The sequence below is a fragment of the Magnolia sinica genome, chromosome 3, assembly GCF_029962835.1.
Source record: "Magnolia sinica isolate HGM2019 chromosome 3, MsV1, whole genome shotgun sequence".
Lineage (NCBI taxonomy): Eukaryota > Viridiplantae > Streptophyta > Magnoliopsida > Magnoliales > Magnoliaceae > Magnolia > Magnolia sinica.
Window position 1 is genome coordinate 68,740,792 of NC_080575.1, and position 17,911 is coordinate 68,758,702.

The following is a 17,911-nucleotide window of genomic DNA, read 5'->3' on the forward strand; positions in this document are numbered from 1 at the left end:
GATAGCTTACATTAGGACAATTCTTCTTGCCAAGGAGTTGCTACACATACAACTAGCATAAACATACGACAATTAATCATGGCAAACATATGCTCGTATTTCATACGTATATGATGCTTTCTACAAATATAAGGAATACACAAATCTCCATATAGTTCATATATATCAGAAACGCAATACAAACATTGCATTTGGCATGTGAAATTTCACCCACAACAATAATAAACCATTAACCGACATTGAAAGCCTTGAAAACCATAACTTATACGAAAATAGTCAGCACCTTAAACCAGAAAGTGCGCAACAGATCTGATTCAGATGATAAGTCTTCGTCAACAATGACTAGATAACCTAAGGCATGAATTAAATTAGCTACATCAATACTTAAACTATTCTAAGCTCCAAAACAAGTTAGGGTTTGATTGACTTACCCAAGAATAAACTTAGAATCGCTGGAATAACGATTCAGAGGCGATAGTTTAGGTACGCAGAGTAATAGGGAAGAACTCAAGATGATTCACCAACTTCTCTCTCACTTTCTCTCTCCTTTCCTCTCTCTCTTAGCTAGGGTTTGGAAAATTCGTATGAAATTTGAGAGTGAGGGTTTAAGGTCTTTATATAGGCCTAATATTGATGAAAATAGCCCCAGGGCCAAGGTATACTTAGGTTATAACTAAATCGGGTCTATTTTGGTCCAACGAAGCATTTCTGGTGGTCCCTTTTCCACGTGCGGTCGGACTTAAGCTCCCTGACCATGGATCTAGGTCAGGCTGAGTGTTTGTACCAATCAGATTTACAGATCAGCCGTGGCGGACCAATTTCACTTCAACGGTCACCGAAACTCGATCAGGTCTACCAGCACTTTGACATGTATGGGTCATCTTCCCTGATCCGAGGGTAAATTTGGGTCAGAATCTGATGGTCAGAATGCTTAAAATCGGCACGCAAGCGATATGACTCAGATTTCTTAAATTCATATTTAATTTCTAAATAATTTCACCTTTCTCACACTCTATACTCCGGACTCAAGCAAATCGTCTCAGGACATCATCTGGACTTGATTTTTGAGGTGATTGTCAAGCCCAACAAGGTGATCATAATTATCTAAGATCATCGCTATCGGACTTTCGACGCGCAGTCCAGGTCTGATACAAAGTTTCCAAGTACTCCCGAGAGCAACTGGATTTAGCGTTGAATCCTAGATTTTAGGGTAACATAGCGCTAACGATTCTACAGGTTTTGGGTCTTGCAGATCAAATTTAAAGTGATTGGTGCTAATTTCATAGGCAATCGCGTTTAGCACTAGTTAATTCACATTTAACTTCTAAAGGCTTGAGTCCTAAGAGAAACCTGATTGAGGTGGTGCTCGGGTCTTTGCATAAAATTTTCTGGGATGTTACAATCTACCCCCCTTAAAGAAAAATTTCATCCTCAAAATTTCTACCTTTTCATACTGCTCGAGGATCTAAGGGTAGTTCTTTCTGACCTCAGCTTCAGTCTCCCAAGTAGCCTCTTCTTCACTATGATGCGTCCATAGTACTTTCACAAGTGAAATGACCTTGCAACGCAATACCTACTCCTTCTTGTCTAGGATACGCGTCGGTCGCAGTACATACGTGGCATCCTCACTCAACTGCACCTGCTCCCAACTGATAATATGCGAAGGATCAGGAACGTATTTCTTTAGCATAGAAACATGAAATACGTTATGCACGCCCGCAAGTGGTATAGGCAAAACAAGGTGGTACGCTAACGCTCCCACCCGATCCAGTAGTTGAAATGGACTAATAAATCTCGGCGTAAGCTTCCCCTTCTTACCAAATCGCGGGGCTCCCTTCATAGGGGAAACCTTAAGAAATACATGGTCTTCAACCTCAAACTCAAGCGGTCGCCGCCTCGTATCAGCGTAACTCTTCTGCCTGCTCTGGGTTGTCAGCAGTCGGTGTCGAATAATGTCAACTTTCTCTGAAGTCGCCTGTACCAACTTTAGGCCAATCAAACTACGCTCGTCAACTTTTACCCAGTAATGCGGTGCTCTACACGAGCGACCATACAATGCCTCGTAGGTAGCCATGTCGATACTCGCCTGGAAGCTATTGTTATAAGCGAACTCAGCATAAGGGAGACAGTTATCTCAACTGTCCTTAAAATCCAAAACACAAGCTCGTAACATGTCCTCCAGAATCTGATTCACACGTTTTGTCAGCCCGTCTGTCTGCGGATGAAACGCGGTGCTGAACTTCAATTTCACACCCATCGCTTCCTGGATACGAGTCCAGAAGATAGATGTGAATCACGTGTCTCTGTCAGACACAATCTCCAAGGGAACTCCGTGCAGACGTACAACCTCCTTGATGTACAACCTAGCCAACTCGTCTGCAGAGTTTGTGACTCTGATCGATAAGAAATGAGCCGATTTCATCAATCGGTCGACGATCACCCAAATAGAGTCATGTCCCTTCCTCGTTGTCGGTAGCCCTGAAATAAAATCCTTAGAGATGAAGTCTCACTTCCATTCTGCTATGGGCATGGGCTGAAGCAGTCCAGGAGGTCGGCGATGCTCTGCCTTGACCTGCTAGCACGTGAGACAACGAGATACGAACTCAGCAATGTGAACATTCATGTTATCTCACCAGTAGGATCTCCTCATATCTTGATACATCTTCGAGCTACCTGGATGCATTGCAAGCTTTGAATTATGGGCTGACTCGAGAACCTCCCGTCTCAAGTCAAGAACGTCTGGGACACATAGGCGGCCACGATATCGTAGGCCCCCATCTGAACCAACACTCCACTCAGAGTCCTCATCTGTATGAACCCACTCTCTCATCTTCGCCAATAGCTCATCATCTGCCTGAGCTGCAATGCTCCTTTCATTAATGAGGGGTTGTACTCGAATGTGTGCGATAACCTCATACGACTCTTCCACCGTGAGTTTCTGCTCAAAGTCTCGCACAAACTCCATCATGTCCCATTCAGCTATCATTAGCGGAGCCGCAAACTCTATAGCCTTCTTGCGACTCAACGCGTCTGCCACAAGGTTTGCCTTGCTTGGATGGTAAGAGACATCAAACTTAAAGTCCTTCAATGTTTCCATCCATCGGCGTTGCCTCATATTCAAGTCACGTTGAGTGAAGATATACTTAAGGCTCTTGTGGTCGTAAAAGAGCTCGAACTCCTCTCCATAGAGGTAATGTCTCCAGAGCTTTAGTGTGAAAATGATAGCTGCCAACTCCAGGTCGTGTGTAGGGTAATTCTCTTCGTGTTTCCTCAACTGTCTCGAGGCATATGCAATCACCTTGTCCTTTTGCATAAGGACACAACCAGACTAATGTGAGAGGCATCAGTATATATCGTATACTTAACCCCTTGCTCTGGCAATACTAGCACAGGGGCGGACGTCAACTTGTCCTTCAGCTCCTGAAAAGCTATTTCGGCCTTCTCATTCCAAACAAACTTCAAGTCTTTCCGTGTCAACTGAGACAACGGTCTGGCTATCTTCGAGAAGTCTTGTATGAAGCATCAATAATAGCCTGCTAGACCCAGAAAACTTCTCACCTCAGTAACCGAATCAGGCTGCTTCCAGTCCTGAACTGCAGCTACCATAGCGAGGTCGACAGTTATCCCTTCCTTGGAAACCACATGTCCTATGAACTTGACTTCCTCCTTCCAGAAGTCACATTTCTTGTACTGTACAAAAAGCTGATTCTTCCTGAGACCATCTAAGATCGTTCTTAGGTGCTCCTCGTGCTCTCCCCAACTCGTAGAGTATATTCAAATGTCATCGATAAAGACAATGACGAATCGGAACAAAAACTACCGAAACACCCTGTTCATCAGATCCATGAATACGGCCGGTGCATTCGTAAGACTGAACGACATAACAAAGAACTCATAATGGCCGAAACTAGTTCTGAATGCGGTCTTATGCACGTCCTCATCCTTGATGCGCAACTGATGATACCCTGACTACAGATCAATCTTCGAAAAGTACCGTGCCCCCTTCAACTGATCAAATAGATCATCGATCCTGGGCAAGTGATACTTATTCTTCACTGTCACCTGATTTAACCTGCGATAATCTATACACAATCGCAAGGAACCATCCTTCTTCTTAGCAAATAGAACAGGTGCTCCCCAAGGGGACACACTAGGTCGAATAAAGCCCAAATTCAACTAGCCATCTATCTGCTTCCTTAATTCCTCTATTTCACTCGGAGGTATGCGATAGGTGGGCAATGAAATAGGTGTCGCACCAGGCATGAGATCGATAGCAAAATCAATCTTGCGCCAAGGGGGTAATCCAGGAATCATCTCGAATACATCCTCAAAATCCCGAACTACTAGCCTGCTTTCAAGCACCGAACCAGCAATACTCTCCAATAGAGAAGTATAACAACCAAAACAGAAAGGGTAACTGACCTGAACAGGGAAAGTAAATGTCTCGCCCTTAGGTCCATGGACTATCACCAGTCTAGCTTCACAATCAATCTCTGCTCACATCTTCGTGAGCCAATCCATGCCCAAAATGACGTCGTAATGATAAGAGGTGCGACAAACAAGTCAATTAGAATCGATCTGCTCCCTAAATCAATCAAACAACCCATACAAACCTTGGTAATATCAGAGGAGGTCCCTGTAGCGGTAGTGAGTGTCACTCCCTTCATAGTAACAGTGCCCAAACTCAGGCACTTAACTGCCGCATACCATATAATAGAGGTAATGGACCCGATATCCACCAACAAGAAGACGGGAATACCATGGATGTCAGCTGTAACCTCAAAAGATCTCGGTGTCATGTTAGCCCCGGGCACTTCACCTATAAGCACGTGAACTCGAGCCTGCTGTGGGCGATTCGGCGATGGTACCATGGGTCGTTGAGGTGGCCTGAAGTGTGGTACAGAAGGTCTGAAAGATGGGTGAGCTGGTGTAGAACGAAGGGGTGGAGTTGATATGACCTGAGGCATCGGACGGCTGATCCTTTATGGCAGCGTAAATCCCCTATCTCGCATTCGCGTGAAGCAATTAGGATCTGAATGCCCAATTTTCCCACAGTATGTACAGCGCAAGTCTGAACGCATCAACTGAGCCGGTGACGCTGCACATCTCGGAGGAGAATCTACCCGCGGCCTCTTGCCGAGAAATAGTGTACTCGAAAAGTCAGGTCGCGGTCTGGGAACCATAGGTGCTCGCATACAGGGTGACCTGTCCCCGTCCTGCTCAGCTCGCAGGAACATGCTCACCAACTCAGCATAAGAAGAGATGCTAGCACAACACATCTTCGATCGAATCTCAGGCCTCAACCCCTCAGAAAAATGCCGCATCTGCATCGGCTGATCACCCAAAAGCAATGGAGCATACCGACCCAGCTCAGTAAACCGGTTCTCATACTCTGTCACTGACATCCCTCCTTGATGGAAGTGAAGGAACTCACTCTCCTTCTCATGTCGGTAAGTGACCGGGAAGTACTTCTCGTGGAAGCGAGCCTCAAACGCCTCCCAGGTCCACACAAAACCCTTCGCAATTGTGTGGAGAACACTGTCCCACCATAAACTGTCCTCCTTCTCAAACATGAAGGAGGCAAGCTCGACCTACTCAGCCTCAGAACAGTGAAGCGGCCTCAGCATCTTAGAGATGCGGTCAATCCAGTACTCGGCCTCCTCGAGTCTATGAGAACCCATGAATGTGGGAGGTTGTAAGGGTTGGAATCGCTCAAATGTGCCGCTAACACTAGTGTTCCCAAATGGGTGCATAGGTGAAGTAGGTGGAGTTGCCCCCATCAACTGAGCAAAGATACCAGCCATGAAAGATAAAAATTACTGCTGCTGCTGCTGCTAGATCTGCTACTGCTACATTAATATCATCATCTACTCTAGCCTATCAGGAGGCGGAGCGGACGAAGATGTATAAGGTGTCGACACAGATGCACGGTTTGGCTCAGGAACCGAAGGCATGACTAGAGGAGCCATGGGTGGTATCACAAGAGTCGGCCCAACAGCGGGGCTAGTAGCTAGCTAAGAGTCCAGCCCAGCACCAAAATGAGACAGGCCCGACTGTGGATCCATTTGGCTATCGCTTAGGGGGAAAACCCCGGCAAGTGACTCGCCCAAAGAGAGACGAGCCAAAGTCTTCGAGCCCTTAGGAGGCATACCCTACATTCAACAGAGGATGCAACCTGTGAGATTTAACATCCACATAATCCACCCACACAGCATTTACATCACAACTTAAGGAAAAACAACATGCATTTCATTTAACAAAATTGTCGCAATACAAGAAGTGCAGCATTACACGGATCGCGACAGAGAAAGCATGCGAGCTAATACATCTTAAGCTTCAAACAATAAAATAACTTTCAAATTACTACACCTATAACGGCTATAAACAATAACAAGCAACAAAACAGAGTAAGGGATGACTACATCTGCAACTACTCGTCAGAATCAGGTGATGGAGGAGGGGCACCCTTATCTTGCAGGCAACACAGGATAGACTTCAGAGTGCGAGACACCTTCTTGAACTTATGTTTCACGAGGCCTCGAAGATCCATAATGTCCTACCGTAGGACATCCTAACCCTCCTCAAGTCGAGCTACACGGGCATCCCTGGCGGCCTGATCTGTGCCCTGCTCCGGTGCCGCAGGAGGAGAACTCTCACTCGTGTCCTGGACCTCCACTTCTTCCTCATCCTGCTCTTCTTCTTCTTCTTCTATTTTAGCTCCACCTTCTTCATTACTCTCTTCCTCTTCGCTCTCAGTCTCATCCTTACTTTCTTCAAGTAAGGCTTGTCATCGACGAGGCCCAATGTCCATCTGATTAAGAGTCGTCTCATTGATGTAACAGACAGGTACCAGCTTTTTCGCCCCAAGCTTGAAGCCAAACTCATGTGCAATCTTACAGATGAGTCGGCCAAATGGGAGCGACTTAGTCCTTCTATTCGAACGTGTAAAAGGACTATCTGTCACAAGATGTATGTAAGCACACAGATTCTCTCCTTGCCCCACCTGATACAAGAAATCCACCATCAGGCGCGTGCACTCACTACAGTTGCTTCACCTAGGATAGACGTTGAATGTGTAGATATGGTGAAGCAAGCGGAAGTCGTCCATCATGTTGGTCACTAAGAGGCTTCTATTTAGCTGCCATTCAACCAGAGAACCACAAAGGAATCACGTGCGGTGATCCCTTTCACGCACACTATTCAGATTTTTCTCACTTGCATGAACCTCACCGAGCGGCACGTTCAGAAGTCGGGATATCAAAGCAACGTCGACTGTAGCCTCCCGATCTCTTCCATAAGGGATCTTGAACGACAATGGCTCCAACGAAGGTTCTCAAATGTGGGCATAGAAAGCTCAAACAGTACCCACATTTGCACGGTAATCGCCTTCAAATAGCAGACCCCACCTGGCCTCCTCCAGGTGCTCAAATAAGAGATATTCTCCAAATAGCCACGCATCTACATGAGCTTCAAAAAGGACCCTACGGCCCTCATAGACTCCATGAGATAGCTCCACCAACAAAGTTCTTTCAATGGGAGACCGAGGATCGAGGTCCCGCTTGGTCTGATACTCTCGAGTGGCAGTCGTACTCGCGGCGGCACCTCTCGGCCACCGTGCATGGGTTGGGCGGCTAGGCCTAGCTTCATCAACAGGAGCTCTTTTCTTTCCCATAAAAAGAGAATGGTGAAAATGGAAAATATGGCCATAATAAGCTCGAATAGGGCCATGGAAAATGAGAAAAAAGAGGGAAATGGAAGGAATGATGGGGCTTCCATGAATTTGAGACTCAAAGTAGGGATTTGAGTGCTCAAATGGAATGAAACAGAAAGGAAATCAGCAATGGAGGTGGGTTTTGAGATAGGTAGAATGGGGATGCACGAAAATAGAAGTAGAAAGGGTTTGGAGATGGGCTTTTATGGGGTTTTGAGAGAAACTTCAAGAAAAGGAAAGCATGGGAGGGTAGTTTATGAAGGAAAGAGGGTTTGAGGGGAGTTTTATTCGACCAACCATGGAGGAGTGGGCCACACTAGGCCCCAACAGCGTCAGCCCGACCGGCCCAGCCTGTTTGGGCCCACTGGGTGGCGAGGGCTCGCAGAACCAGTGAGGACCTCGCCTGTCTTTGGACTAACTGGTGATGGCTTGCTGGTGGGGCGAGGTCCTCCCCCTCCCCAAGCTTAAAAATTATGTGGGTCCCACCCTGGGTCCCCCTAGAATTGCCCCGATTAGGCCCTAGTCCGTTTCGACTCATTTTGGGTTACTTCGACTAGAATCGGCTACAGGTTCAAGTTTACCAAATTTTTAATGACTGGGAAGGGATGATACATGGTCTAAACTCGTCGATGGACGGTCTAGAAGATATTTGAGGTCGTTGTGTGTGATCAAGAGTGTGTACAGACTCGATCTCGGCAATCGTTTTCAGTAAACTTTCGCTGATAGGTGGAACTAGAAAACCTACACTAATTCTAGATTTATCTCACACCCTCCTACACTAAGGTGGCGTCAGCGTGCATTGTGTGACCATAACCCAGGTCCGGTTTAATCCAACTCATGCTCTAACACCAACTTGTAACGCCCTGAAATTCGGGAGTCGAGCATAACTCGGCTCCCGAGTTTTAAAACATCACTTATGCAACATATGCAATGATGGATGTATGTTGTCTATATGAGTGCATAAAACATGGAGTAGATTAAGCTAAACTACAAACATAATCTAGGGACAGGTGAAATCTGCAAGTGGAAGACTGAAAAAAAACACATATGTAGCTATATAAGTCCATGAGATATGTATGCTCTACCAGGTCATAATTACAAGTGTTTGTTTCAAAATATAAGTATCAAAATGAGATCACCCATTACAAAATAAACCCAGAATCCCCGTAGCTCAGGACACGGCTCACATGAACCCACCTGAGAACTGCATAAAGGAAAACGCCTCCTCGTCATCCTCATACTCCTGCTCTGCCTCATGGGTTGCATCATCATCTGCATCTAAGACAAAGTCTGGTTGGTGTTGAAACACTATCCTAGAATGTGGGAGTGAGTGATCAACTTAGTGGAACTATACAGTAAAAGTTAACATATTATCAATTCAATCAAGCAATAATGATAAGGCAATACAATCAAACATGTCCTAATTACTCCTGTTAACGCAGAGATGTATGTAGAAATGATGCATGCTCTCGCCTGCACACCCTTAGCGTCTTCATCTTACGGTACGTATGACAACCTTTCGTAGTGCTCCACGACGCCAAAGCACAAGCAATGCGGTGCATGAACATGATTACCAAGTTGTTATTAGTCCTTTTCATACAGCAGGATTGGGAAGCTAAGGTACCTTCCTCATATCAATTCCTAAACGGTGATCCATTCTAGGGTCGTCAGTCCTAGACAATCTCATACGATATTGTGGTTCTAGGTCGCTGCAAAGGGCTCGTCACCAATCAATGCACGCCTATCATACCTTAGTTACTACCCTAAGGCTCGTCGCCTCATTGCAGTATCAAGGTATGCTCGAGGTCACTACAAAGGGCTCATCACCAATCAATGTAGGCCGACAGCACGAATATAGTGTCCCATACCACCATAATTGGCTCACTAGTCTGAATTGCTCATTGGTCACTACGGGGAGGCTCATCACCCTAGCATAGGCCGACAGCTCGACCACAGTGTCCCATACCACCATGCCCGGCTCATGAGTCTTAGCGGATCGAGGTACCATAGTTAATGGGATTGCACTTGTAAGTTTGGTACCCTAGATTCAAACACTAGCGTCCATACATGGTGCACATCCACCAGGACAATCGGGTTACTTGACGAGCTCGACTAGCACGAGGGCACGTTGAGTTGAACGACATGAAGTGCGCAAACACTCCGTGTGGCCAAACCACTGCCGACAACCCTAATACAACTCGAGTTCGTCAAACACATCCTACATGGTGAAAACAACCTCGACCACGAACTCAAGGTTTGTTACTGATTCCCGAGACTATTTCATAGTCCCAAAAACATTCAAGTATAACAGATATTCATACCAGTAATTCAGGACAGTAATGGATCAACAATTCTAATCATACAGCATGTGAGCATTTGATGAATATCAACTTAACATGAATCCACACGTAAGTAGCGTCTAAGTTAAGCAGACAAAGAATGTAAATTGCATGGAGAAAATCATACACATCATTAAGATAGTTGAGAATCTCTTCTCAACGCCCATAAAAAGTACAATATATGACACACTTATTCATTCAGACATTTCTACAAACACTTAAGCTACATATTCCAACATACATGACGTATGTTGGTGATAGCTTACATTAGGACAATTCCTCTTACCAAGGAGTTGCTACACATACAACTAACATAAACATACGACAATTAATCATGGCAAACACATGCTCGTATTTCATATGTATATGATGCTTTCTACATATACAAGGAATACACAAATCTCCATATAGTTCATATATATCAAAAACGCAATACAAACATCACATTTGGCATATAAATTTTCACCCACAACAATAATAAACCATTAACCGACATTGAAAGCCTTGAAAACCATAACTTATACATAAATAGTCCACACCTTAAACCAGAAAGTGTGCAACAGATCTGATTCAGACGATAAGTCTTCGTCAACAGCGACTAGATAACCTAAGGCATGAATTAAATTAGCTACATCAACACTTAGACTATTCTAAGCTCTAAAACAAGTTAGGGTTTGATTGACTTACCCAAGAATGAACTTAGAATCACTGAAATAACGATTCAGAGGTGATAGTTTAGGTACGCAGAGTACCAGGGAAGAATCTCAAGATGATTCACCAACTTCTCTCTCACTTTCTCTCCCCTTTCCTCTCTCTCTCTTAGCTAGGGTTTGGAAAATTCGTATGGAATTTGAGAGTGAGGGTTTAAGGTCTTTATATAGGCCTAATATTGATGAAAATAGCCCTAGGGCCAAGGTATACTTAGGTTATAACCAAATCGGGTCCATATCGGTCCAATGGAGCATTTCTGGTGGTCACTTTTCCACGTGCAGTCGGACTTAAGTTCCCTGACCATGGATCTAGGTCAGGCTGAGTGTTTGTACCGATTGGATTTACAGATCAGTCGTGGCGGACCAATTTCACTTCAACGGTCACCGAAACTCGATCAGGTCCACCGGCACTTTGACATGTATGGGTCATCTTCCCTGATCCGAGGGTAAATTTGGGTCAAATTCTGACGGTCAAAATGCTTAAAATCACCGCACAAGTGACACGACTCAGATTTCTTAAATTCATATTTAATTTCTAAATAATCTTACCTTTCTCATACTCTATACTTCGGACTCAAGCAAATCGTCCCAAGACATCATCTAGACTTGATTTTTGAGGTGATTGTCAAGCCCAACAGGGTGATCATAATTGTCTAAGATCATCGCTATCGGACTTTTGACGCCCGGTATAGGTCCGATACAAAGTTTCCAAGTACTCCCGAGAGCAACTAGATTTAGCGTTGAATCCTAGATTTCAGGGAACATAGCGCTAACGATTCTACAGGTTTTGGGTCTTGCAGATCAAATTTAAAGTGATTGGTGCTAATTTCACAGGCAATAGAGTTTAGCGCTAGTTAATTCACATTTAACTTCTAAAGGCTTGAGTCCTAAGAGAAACCTAATTGAGGTGGTGCTCGGGTCTTTGCATAAAATTTTCTAGGATGTTACAGTATATCTCGCCGGTTTCCTTAGATTCCTCCATGAAATCCCGAATGATCAGGAGGGAACTCTTCTCCACTTTAAAAGCTTCAAAGTGGTTTTCTGGTGTCATAAAGGCAAGGATTATCTTTCGACTATCCTTGGCGAAGATGTAAACATTGTCTCATCCTCAGTGGGTCGCATCACAGTCCGACTTCCATGGTCGACCGAGTAACATATGACATGTTTCTATATCAACCATGTCACAAAGTATTTGATCATTATAAGTTTTACTAATTAAAAATGAGACAGCGCATTGTTAAGTTACCTTAGTCTCGTTCACCTTTTTTATCCAGCCAATTAAGTGTGGGAAAGGATGTTTTGTTGTTGGTAAGTGTAACTTGTCCACCATCACTTTTGAGACAATGTTCTCACTACTGCCATTGTATATGATTACATCATAAACTTTGCCATGGACGATGCACTCCGTATGAAATATATTGTGTCGTTGTGGATGTAATTCCTTCCATGGGGTGTACAGTAATCACCTCACAATTAGAGTTTTGGCACGATCCTTGCCCATCCATTCATTGCCATCTGCTCCTTTCTTAATGGCTTGTTCATTTTCATAAAAGTTGGGGTATTCTTCTACGGCCTCACTTTCAGTATCCCCTTCATTTATGGTTAAGTGGGTTGAGGAAAGGTATTTAACAAGTGGCCCTGTTTGCCATAGCAGTAACAATTGTTTGACCCTGGTAGAAACGTAAGGATTTGGAATCCTACCCGGGCACACTATTGTGGCTGCTACACATTGAGGCCTAAATGAGCTGCTCCTCGTATCACGATTTACGGTGGTAGGAGGTTTAGGACATCCTCCTACTAGTTCTTTTCCTCGTGTCAGCATTGGATCCTATGTGGGACTCGCCACAGGGGGTCGAGTTGAAGGATAAGGCCAATTAGAGACTCTTGTAAGCTGCGTTTCTTCCCTACCTGCCAATTGAACTGCTTCATCCACGGTCCTGACTTGGTGCATCTGAACTCGATCTTGAATTGCCGATCATAACCCACCTATAAATTGTGCTACCTTCTACAATCCAGATTCTGACAGATCATTTTGTGTTGCTAACCACTGGAATTCTTTGGTGTAATCTATGATGGTTTGATTTTTCTATTGGTAATTTTGGTATTGCTGGAATAATACCTGCTCATAATCACTAAGGAGGAATTGTGATCGAAGAAGCCATCTTATCCATGGCCATGATGAGATGGGCGCCTTGTTTAGTTGAGCACGTGAGAGTTATAGTTACTCCCACCGTGCAAAGCACCAGATTTTAATTTAAACGCTACTAATTTCACCTTTTTATACTCTGGCACGTCTATGTAATCAAAATATCTTTCTACTATGGCTAGCCAATCGAGGAAATCTTCTATGTGTAATAAACCATTAAAACTAAGAAGTTCGGCCTCACCTCGATAGTCTCCTTCAATACGATCTAGATGATCACCCTCATGGATTGGTTGTTGGGCAAAGCCTTCATCAATGTCCTCATCGTTAGAGCTTAAATTATTTGGTTTACCCCTACGATTCACCATTAGTAGTGCTCAATGGAAATCGAGGTTGTGTTGTACAACAACTATACGTAATTGAGCATCGCCTAGGGCTAGGGGCGGAAGTAACGAATCTGCTAGATGGTTGAGGGTTGCCTGCAACCCTTGCATGGTCAACTGACTCACTCGGTGGAAAGCTTCCATTTTTTCTAAAAGATAACGAATCCATGGATCTTTGCCATAGGATTTTAGTTCATACCTTCGTTGTTTACCATCGACCCGAGGGAAGTCCTCGCTCTGATACCAATTGACATAGGGATGAACGTGATAAGGTCAATCATCATCTTCCTCAAGGATAAATACTCCAAATCCATGGAGCTTCTTTAGACTCCTCATAGACACCTCTCAAATCTACGAGGAAAAAATAAGAAAAATAGAAAATAAATTCTATAAAATTCATAATTTAATTGATGAATGTAATAAATGAGTTCACAACCCTTTAAATAGGGATATTAAGATGTGGGAGAAGTTTCAAAATCAAACTACAACTAAAACTCCTAGAAATTGCGACTTACTATAAATAGTAAACTAATTATTTATAGATGGTCGTGATGTCTACTAGTGTGCATGGTTTTTGGCCAAAAATAGTAAGTGTCCTATTTGGCTAAACCATGATGTTCTCCTAATTATTCTAAGAACTTTTCATGTTGGGCGCAACTCCTAGAGCTCAACGGATGAAGAGTTATACTCGAACTAGAACTTACTAAAAATAGTAAAAACAAAAAAATAAAACAAGATTTTGACCAATGATCTGATGTTATTTCGTAGATTTGGCATGGGCAACCCAGCATAGTGGGGTTGGGTGGCTAAAGTAGCTCATCCTACCCCAAAATCATATATGGTAAGTTCAATAACTCATTTCGGTTTGTGAGATGCATCCGTTTCAAGTTCTGACGATCCGAATCACCTTTGCTTCCAATTGGCCATTTCTGATCCTTCTTGGCCATGAAACTGTCTGCGACCTGCTCTACATCACATAGTCCACCTGAGATTTGGATATGCCTTATTTTTGGGATAATACCCTAAGATGAGCTGAGAAAATGGATGGATGGCATGGATAAAACACAAACATCATTTTGGGCCCATATCATTGACTACTATTGACCTCGGTATCGGAGGGTTCACCACTTAATCTAAGTACCCTTTTTTGGCATGCACGTGTAAGAGATGTCCACATGCAACCTTGCACACAAGACTTAACATACAATTTCTTCATTCACTAAATATGTGTGGCTTTGGTGGAATGTTTGAGTTGTGAAAAGTCACATCATAAGAGTTGTTTGGTATCTCTATTAATAAGTGCTCATTTTCTTATTCTAAAAGAAAGAGCTCTTATTTTTTAAATAGACTCTTTAGTAAGGCTTTAATTTTAGAATTTACATTTTTAAAAATTAGCCAAAAAACTCTTAGAAAATAAGTTATGAGAATGTCACTTTTTACTTTTAGAGTTTGTTTAGCTTAAGTAGGTAGGTATATATATATATATATATATTAACAAATTTGTCCCCAGACTTTTCAAGTAATTCCCATCTTACCTCATTTTCTCTTAATAATCTTTCTAAGATAGACCCACATGATAAGCAACCTATATTAAAGGTGGGGCTCCACATGATAAATGGTCCACATCAAAGTGGGCTCACATGATGCATGATCACAGCAAGGGTAGGCCCCACATAATGGATGCTCTGCATCAAAGTGTGGCCCCAAATGATGGACAACTCACATCAAAGGTGGGACCCACATGATGGAAGGTGGACCTTGAAGGTGGGAGCAAATGATAGAAGGTTGACATCAAAGGTGGGTTCACATGATGAGCGACCCATATTGAATGTTGGGCCCCACATGATAGACGGTCCACAACAAAGGTGGGAGCCACATGATGGATGGTGAACATCAAAGGTAGGTCCCACTTGATGGATGGTCCACATCAAAATGTGGCCCTACGTGATAGACTATCTACATCTGAAGTGTGCCCCACATGATGGATGGTCCATAACAAATGTGGGACCCATATGATAGATGGAAAACATCAAAGGTGTGACTCACATGATGGATGACCCACATCAAAATGTGGCCCTGCATGATAGATTATCTACATCAAGTGGGCTCCACATGATGGACGGTCCATAGAAAAGGTAGAACCCACATGATGGATGGTGGACATCAAAGGTGGGCCCACATGATAAATGACCCATATTGAAGGTGCCTCCCCACATGATGAATGGTCCACATCAAGGGTAGTAGTGTGGCTGAGGACATGGCTTGCTACTTCTTGGACCAGTTGTTAACCTGGTCACGATTCATACGTTGAGGTTCAACCACTAGTGGTGGATTTGGACCTACTGGATACTATGCCTCGTGGTAAGGCAGATTCTTAGGGAAGGGGTGTCCCTCATGCATTCCTTAGTTTCTAACTTCAGGAATAAAGTTCATGACATCCTACTTAGGTCGTCTGAATTTAGCAGGTAGAGGCACAATCCATATACCTTGTGTTGGGGCAGGATGTGCATTACATGGTGGGGGAGGTACTGATGGTACTGGTGCCAAGTTCCATAAAGAACTACCCTCATTGTTTTATTGAGGTGTCGTGGGTGCCCTTTCAACAAGGATAGCCACCATCAGGTTAAAGTTCTCAGTTTGGCTGTGTTAGACCCCAAATCCAAGGGCAGACAACTTCAGTAGTGCCCTGAATCCAGCACTCGGCTTCCATACACCAAATCGCAAGTTCGGCGCACTATAAAGAAGATTATTTTTTTGTTATATATACCTGAGCATAATGATCCGTGATCACAATACTAAGCAACAGTCTTCATTATAGATTTAGTCGAAATACAAGTACAATGTTTTTTTTTTTCCAAAATGAACAAAAATGCAAGCATCGCCAACATATAGCATAGACAAGATGCATCTAAAAAGCTAAGTCCTCCAAGCTACTCCTGCCCTGAAAAGTGGAAAAAGAAAGCCTAAGCTAAAAGCCTAGTGAGTACACTCGTGTGTGCGTGGTGTGCAAGCATGCAGTAGAAGTCAAATTATCAGAGTACATAAACCGAAGCATGATGACCATATAATACTACGTAAAGTTAAGAGGACAGGATGCAATGTAAGAGATGGCACGCAAAAGTATGTAGGGTGTTTGCAAGCATGCAAGTCTTCCTCTAAAAGTACATATCACAATATAGTTGTCATCATTAAGAATCATCGGGGCCTGGTATCCAGAGCAAGTTTAAAACTTGTTGAATAAAGGCCTCACATACCCGCCTTGTGTAACACCCCAGTTCCCAGAACCCGAGTACACTACTCATTTTCCAAAAACCTAAGTGTTAACCTTTAACTATAACTCAAATTTCACGTACATTTTTTTATCAAAGTTGGTAAACTAGCAGAATAAAAGCAAATCAAGTATAAGAGGGAGTCCAAATATACAAAACTAAATATTCGAGTGGTTACCCGTAAACTTATACAAACCAATGTCTTAACCTTTACAAACATAACAATATAATTAAAATATAAATAAAGTCAGGAATGGAGAGTCGCGAGATCATCTGGCTCCTCCCATTCCACCTAAACACCATCATATGCATCATCTGCATCTCCAACACACTGAATACAGTTCGATAGCATTAATGGCTATCGCAGTGAAGTATAACTGTCACACCCCAAACTCAAAAACCGGGCTCACAGAATTTCCAATCACTAAATCCGGTGCCAACATCCTCCACAGTACCCCATTCTCCGCTCCCGATGCCTATATGCCATATTCCGATCTTGGGATCCTACAAGGAGGATTTTCCATTGTACATTTATCTCGTAAGAAGCATAACCACAAGTTTACCCAAATTACAAAGGCAACATCATTATTATATATCCACTAATATAAATAGTTGAATACAGTGCTGAAAGGGAAATAATCATATATCAAAAATCAAAGCTCCAAAAGACCATTGCACTCTCCAAGCTCAATGCTGCTGCAACCTAATGCCACCTGCATGCATCTATTATGTATAAGCTTATAGAAAGCTTAGAGGGTGGTGTAAGTGTGTGCATGAGGTAAGTGTCAAGTATACAATATCAGAACAATGCTGAAACATGATGGTAAGTCCATAAATACCAATAGCCTTATCCAGGCTATGTGATGCAAAAAGATAATAAGCTAATATCATATACTGAGGAAGCAGTGTAGATCAGCTATGCAATGTTGAGACAATAAACCAAATATCATATACTAAGGATACAGTGCAATATGTAAATCCTGATGAGTTCACGAATGCTATTAGTCTCATCTATGTCATATAAATGCAGAAACGTAACAACCCAAAATACCATATGTCGCGGATGCAATGCAATATGTGGTGTGAATGAAATGACCAAGCTAGAGTGTGAAGTCGGGATGATAGTACGTAGTATCACAAGCTATAGGATCCATCATGAGGGACTTCTACCAAAACCAATCGCATACCTAAATTTAGATAGATAGACTCAATGTGGTAAACTCCTGACCTCAGGTTAGTCGCGTGCCCCAACCGAAATTCTGGCCATTACGAACGTACACATATTAATTAGTTGCAAACAACCAGCTTAAGTGGATAATGAATGAATGAATGAATGAGTAAAATACTGAGTATGCA